At 39.9% G+C, this 6551-nt stretch overlaps 1 pseudogene; it reads left to right on the top strand.

Annotated features, from left to right (window-relative positions):
* The first annotated feature begins 6279 nt into the window (after positions 1-6279).
* The window catches only part of LOC102815753, a 2662-nt pseudogene continuing 2390 nt past the window's right edge, over positions 6280-6551 (top strand).

The raw sequence follows: 6551 nt of genomic DNA, 5'->3' as shown, positions 1-6551 counted from the left end.
ATTCCAATCAGTTATAGGCTGAAGGCGGGCTTACAAGTTTTCTCTAATCATGTTTTCCAACATTCCTTTTTTTCCAATCCAGTGTCTATTTTACAATAGTAGGTAAGGGAAACTACTATTCATAAGGCAGTCAAGGATTTTAGTATTATTTACCCTTTTCAAGCTATACCTAGATCCCTGTATCCCAGAGCCCTGTTGTTCCAAGGTAGAGTATGCATCACTATTTACCTCTGTCCCACTTGGCCATGCAAACCTGTCTCAGTGTTCCCCTATCTATCTTGTTCTTCCGCCTCCTCCTCCTTTCTTATATTGCCCTCCCCAACACCCAAAGTAAACCCCCCACCTGAACCCCATTGTGGTTACTTTATATTCCATTAGTTCTTCCCTCCATTTAAGACAGTCTATTTTATCCAGTAATCTACCTGACCTTACTGCCACCTGGGTCTCTGTTCCTCTATGTTTACCTTCTTTCACATTGTAATTGTTTTGATCTTATACTGACCTCCCAGATCCACTGTTCTTATCATTTTATTCTGTTCTTGACTCTTCCATTTGTTGACTGAGTTCAGGTTGATGCTGCCATGTATGTCATTCTGTAGTTGTTATGTGTTCTTGTTGGTTCTCAGTCCACAGAACTTCCTTTAGGATGTTTTTCATAGCAGGGTTGGCTTTGGCAAAATCCCTTCACTTCTGTTTATCCTGTAATGCTTTGATTACACCATCGTATTTGATTGACAGCTTTGCTGGGTAGATGATTCTTGGGTGGCAGTTTTTTTTCTTTCAGAGTTTTATATATGTCTCCCCATTGCCTTCTGGCCTGCATGGTTTCTGTTGAGAAATCCGAGCTTAATCTGATTTGCTTACCTTTGTATGTTACACTTCTCTTTCCCCTAGCTGCTTTCAAGATCCTGTCCTTATCTTTGATTTTGGAGAGCTTGATTATTATATGTCTTGGTGATTGTCTTTTAGAGTCTATCCATCCTGAGGTTTGTTGAGCTTCTTGAGTGCTTATCTTTTCACTTTTCAGGATGTTAGGAAAATTTTCTTCCAGAAGCTCTTCCACTATTTCCTCTGTGGCCTTGTGTGATTGTTCCTATTGTAGAATGCCAATAATTCTTATGTAATTCCTCTTCATGTTATCCAACATGAATCTTAGGCCTTCTTCAGATTTTTTTGTCCTTTTTTTTTTGTGTTTGTTCTTCTATCTTAGTAGTGTTGAGAGATTTATCTTCTAGCTCACTAGTTCTGGCGTCTATCTCTTCAGTTCTACTCCTTTGCCCTTTCAGTGTATTGTCCATTTCTGATATTCTATTATTAATCGTTTGGACCTCTTTCTGTAGGTTTTGAATTGTTTCCAATGCTGTATCTATCTTATTTGATTGTTCCTGTAGTGCTTTCCTGACTTCTTCCTTATTTTTCTCAACTCCATTGTATAGTGTTTTGATACATTTTATAATCATTTTTCTGAATTTCTTCTCAGGCATTTCCAAAGCCTGCCCATCATCCAGTATGGAGTGTAGGTCTACTTCCAGTTCATTTGCCTCAGTCACTTTATCTTGTTTCTGGACGTGTGCAGATATGGTCATCTGCTTCTGTTTTGGGGGAATCTTCAGGGGTCATCTGTGGCATTAATACTTAGATAAGTATGTATTTTGGTATTTCTTATGCTTTCTGATTGCCTCCAAGTAGATGTGATCAGGAAATGGGCTTCCCTTTTCACCCTTCTTCTTGAGAAATTTCAAGATGCCACTGTTAGTCGTTTTGACGTAATTTAGGATTTAATTTTCAGCCTATTTCCTTTTTTGTCTGATTGTCCTGCTCCACAATCCCCGTTCAGGCCTTTTATCTAGTTATAAACAGTTCAGGGCCGGCTGTGGCCGTTTGGTTTTAATTGGAAACTGTCTCTTTAAATTTTGAAGAGATCTGTGCACATGTATAGTAGAACCCTCAGAGGGTGGGGCTGGGGTGCCCACTAGCTCAGGCACCCCTGTAGTCACCAGAATGGAGGTGCTCAGACAGCAAGGGACCAATGAACAGATACCAGAAAAGAAGAATGTCCACACCTTTATCTCCGCAGTTCTACCAGGCTGCTCTGATCCTTCCCCCGTTTGGTCTCACCCAAGATGGCGGCTCCTGGAGCAGCTGAGCATCCCGGACTAGAAAGTAATAGATTTCTTGCTTCTGCCACAAATTCCCCCAGATGTAAGCCTTCCAACCTTATAGACATTCCTTTATATGTGATTCAGAGTTCTGAGACCATCCCCTGAGCCTGCTTGGTCAGGTATTCTGTATTGTTGCTGACAGAGCTCTTTACTGCATTTCCACCCAATCCGCCATCTTGTTTGTTCTCTCTGCTATTGTTTTTCCTTTTCTCTTTTTAACTATTCTTTTTTTATGGTTTCAGCCTGTTTTTCTTTCTTTTTTTTTTTCTTGTCTATTATTTTCTCTCTTCATCGCTGGTTGCTTGTTTGTTTATTCTGTTTTGTTTTCTTGTGTGTGTGTGTGGGGGGCATAGTGTTCTCCTCTTTCCCACCAGACAGTAGACAGCAACCATGCCCATACAGCCCAGTCACATCTGTACTCTGCAGCTCACCCACTAGGTAAGAGTTGATACCAGCTCCTATACCCCTGATCAATGATAGACATAAGCCAACACCAGCTGCATGAATGGCGAATGGAGAATGGTGCATAGGAGTCCATGATCTAACTAAAGCTTCAAGGGACAGTTGGTGAGAACCTAAGAGCACATCAACATACAGTCACCAATTAAATACAAATACAACAATACCATAATGTCCTGGAGACAATTCTAGCTCACATGAAGAAACAAGAGAGAATGGCTCAAACAAATGGCAAAGATGCAAAGTCAGAAAACGTTTCTGAGGAAGAAAAGGTTATAAGACTAGCTGAAAAAAATTCAAAAGAATGATATTAGGTACCTTGAAAGGATTGATAGAAAGACTGAGGAAAGCAAGGAGAACACTGAAAAAAACTTTAGAATAATTCAGGAAAACACTACAAGAATAGACCAAATGCAAATTTTTGAAACAATACAAAACCTGCAATTAGAAATCCAGAAGATTATTACTAAGATTTCAGAAATGGACAATATATTGAAAGAGCAAAGGGGTAGATTCAAAGCAATGGAAGCCTGAATTAGTGAGCTGGACTATAAATCTCTCAATACTAGCAGGCTAGAATAACAATCAGGAAAAATAATTTTAAAAGCCTGAGTTATGTGGGACATCATGAAGAGAAATAACCTACAGGTGATCAGAAATCCAGAACAGGAAGAGACAATAAAAAACACAGAGAAAAGTGTTGTGAAGACTTGTCGGAAGAAAACTTCCCTAAAATCATGAAAGATGAGGAGATAAGCATACAAGAAACTGAATGGACCCCAAACAGAGATTCCAAAAGAAAATCACCAAGACATATAATCAATCTTTCCAAAACCAAAGATGAGGAATGAATCCTGACAGCAGTTCGGGGGGAAATGAAAAGTTGCTTACAAGGACTAAGCTCTGATTTCTCAGCAGAAACCATGCAGGCAAGAAGGCAATGGGGTGACATACAAAACTCTGAACGAATAAGATTGCCAACCAAGAATCATATACCCTTAAATACGATGGCAAAATTGGGACATATCCAGATAAACAGAAATCAAAAGCATTTGTAATAATAATACCAAATTTATAAAAAGTACTAAAGGATGGTCTTTGAACTGAGACCCAGCAACAGCAGACAACAACCTGAGATTAACATACATGCCAACACCACCCAGAAGTCCATCCAGCTATAGAAGTCTTAAAAGTGAAACAAATCTACAAGGTTGAAAATAGGAGACCAGAGACATCAAGTTCTAATGGAGTCAACTATAAAACAAAAGAAGGAATGGTGTAAATACAGAACTTCCAAATGGCAAGGAAGCCAAGTAGATTTCAAGATAAAGCAGACTGTTTTAAATGGGGAAAAAATAATAAATTACAGGGTAACCTCAAAGACACACTCAAAGGAATACTGCAAACAGTATTTCAATGTTTTAAAATGTGTTAATGCTTGCTTTGTGACTTAACATACAGTCTAGACTGGAGAATGGTCCATGTGCACCGAAAATGACTGTGTATTACGTCTTTGTTGGATGGAGTGTTCTGCATAAGTCTACAAGGTCAAGTTGCTTGTGTTGTTTAAATCTTCTGTATCTTGTTTCTTTCTAGTGGCTCTGTCCTTCATTGAAAGTGGTGTATCAAAGTCTCCTGGTATTATTGTGGGGTTGTCGATTTCTTTTTTTTAAATTTATGTACTTTGGGGGTCTTTCATTGGGTGCATAGATATTTGTTATGATTAAGTCATTTTGCTTGATTGATCCTTTAATCATTATATAATGTCCTTTGTTGTCCCTTGTACTGGATTTTGCCTTGAATTCTATTTCATCAGAAGTTAATATTACCACTCTTCCTCTTGTGTTGCCATATATATGTGTGTTAATATTTATAGATGTTAATATAATTATGAATATATAAATTTGTTAAGTGACATCATGTCGGTTCCAACTCAACCCTATATAGGGTTTCCAAGGAGCAACTGGTGAGTTTGAAATGCTGACCCTGTAGTTCAAGCCAACCTTGGGGTCCAGTGCTACACCAGGAATCCAAATATATGTTCATATGTATTTTATCTTAGTGGTGTGCTGTGAAGTCGGTTCTGACTTATAGCAACCCCGAATCAGGTTTCTAAGTCTGTAAATCTTTACGGAAACAGAAAACCTCATCTTTCTCCCACAGAATAGCTGGTAGTTTCAAACTGCTGACCTTGAAGTTAACAGCCTGACTCATAACCACTATGCTACCAGAGCTCCTTGGGAGTCCCGGTGTGGCACCATGGGTTAATGCACTGGACGGAAAAGTCGGTTTGGACCACAAGGTCACTAGCTGCTTCTCAGTAGCTATGCATCAGAACCGACTTGACAGCCCTTACCAGCACAGCAACCAGAGTTTTATATATATATATATATATATATATACATGTTATATATGTGCATATTGTATGTATGCATATTTTAAATGTGTGTGTGTGTGTTTCTTTGACTTGAAATTGTTGTCTCAGGGACATTTTGGTGTTATTGTATTTATGTGTTAATTATGTGTTGTTTTGTTCGGCCCTGATTTTATGTTTTGCTTTGTTTTGACAAATCCACACAGAGAGGGACTTTGGTCACTAGTCTGGCAGCACAGGACACTCCCAGCACTCTGTAGGCGGGTGGAGTAACAGGTATGAGGTAATTGCAAGTGTGTGTTTGCTAGCTGTGTACAGCAGCTGCAGATGTTCCCCCACTGTCACTGAGCAGGTGGTGGCTCTCACCTGGGACAGGCATGGCTGACTTGCTGTATTCCAGATTCATTGGCACTGTGTCTGTCTTACGGGAAAGTCTGTGAAGCTGGCTTCTCTTCACCCTTATATGCTGCCTTCTATGTCTCTAAATGGACTTCTGGTATGGCGTTGTGGATCAGCACCAGACTGCGAACCACAAGGTTAGTAGTTCAAACCCACTAGCTAGTCCTCAGAAACTGTATACAGGGTTTCTATGAGTTAGAATTGACTTGACAACACCTAACAGCAACAATAACAGCGTGTCTCACAATGGCCCGGGAACATGGCCACTCCACTCCCTTTCTCTTCTTGACTGCAGTTTTTGTCCTGTTTCTTTTTCCAGTCGGTACCTAATCTAAATCTTCACCATTTAATTGGATGCTCAGAATTCCAGGATTATAATCTGTACCTGTTTCATTTGGTATCTCAGGTCTTTGTTGTAAAGGAGTAGACAGACGGTGTCACCAGGATGCTCTTGCCTCCTCCATGCTCCATAGGGTTTCCTTAATTGTCATCTTACAACAACAAAAATCTTTATTGAAGCGGATTGCCAGACCTTTCTTCCTCAGCACCTCTGGATGGGTTTGAAGCTACCAACCTTTATATTAGGTAGTTGAGTACAAACTGTTTTAGGGATCTTTATGGAAATGAAAATCAAAACCACTGTGAGCTACTACTTCACACTGACTGCTTTTGCTGCTGTTGTTGTTGTTGTTGTTGTTAAGCCATCGAGTTGCCTTCAATTCATACCGACCCTGTGTACAACAGGATGCAGCACTGACTGGTCCTGTGGCATCCACTCCTGCAGCTGCTGTATCACTCCATCTTGGTTAGGGTCTTCCTCGTTTTCGCTGACTTCACCGAGCCTGATATTCTTCTGATTTGTATGTTGCTGTGATTCTGGAAGCGATGCCCCTGGCTTTTAAATATCAGCAGGGTACACACATGATGGACATTTTACAGCTGAGCTTCCAGGCTAAGACAGATAGGAAAAAGGAGATTTGGACTACTAATGAATGTTTAGCTACTGAAAACCTTCTGAATAGCAGTGGAACACTGTCAGATAGCACCAGAATATTGAACACTGAAACATGATGAATAGCACCAGCATACTGTCAGATATAGTGCAGGAAGAAACATGATGAATAGCACCAGCATACTGTCAGATATAGTGCAGGAAG

The sequence above is a fragment of the Chrysochloris asiatica genome, unplaced genomic scaffold, assembly GCF_000296735.1.
Source record: "Chrysochloris asiatica unplaced genomic scaffold, ChrAsi1.0 scaffold00132, whole genome shotgun sequence".
In the NCBI taxonomy this organism is placed as follows: Eukaryota; Metazoa; Chordata; class Mammalia; order Afrosoricida; family Chrysochloridae; genus Chrysochloris; species Chrysochloris asiatica.
The sequence above is the reverse complement of the archived record's forward strand: the minus strand, read 5'-3'. Positions and strand labels throughout refer to the sequence as shown.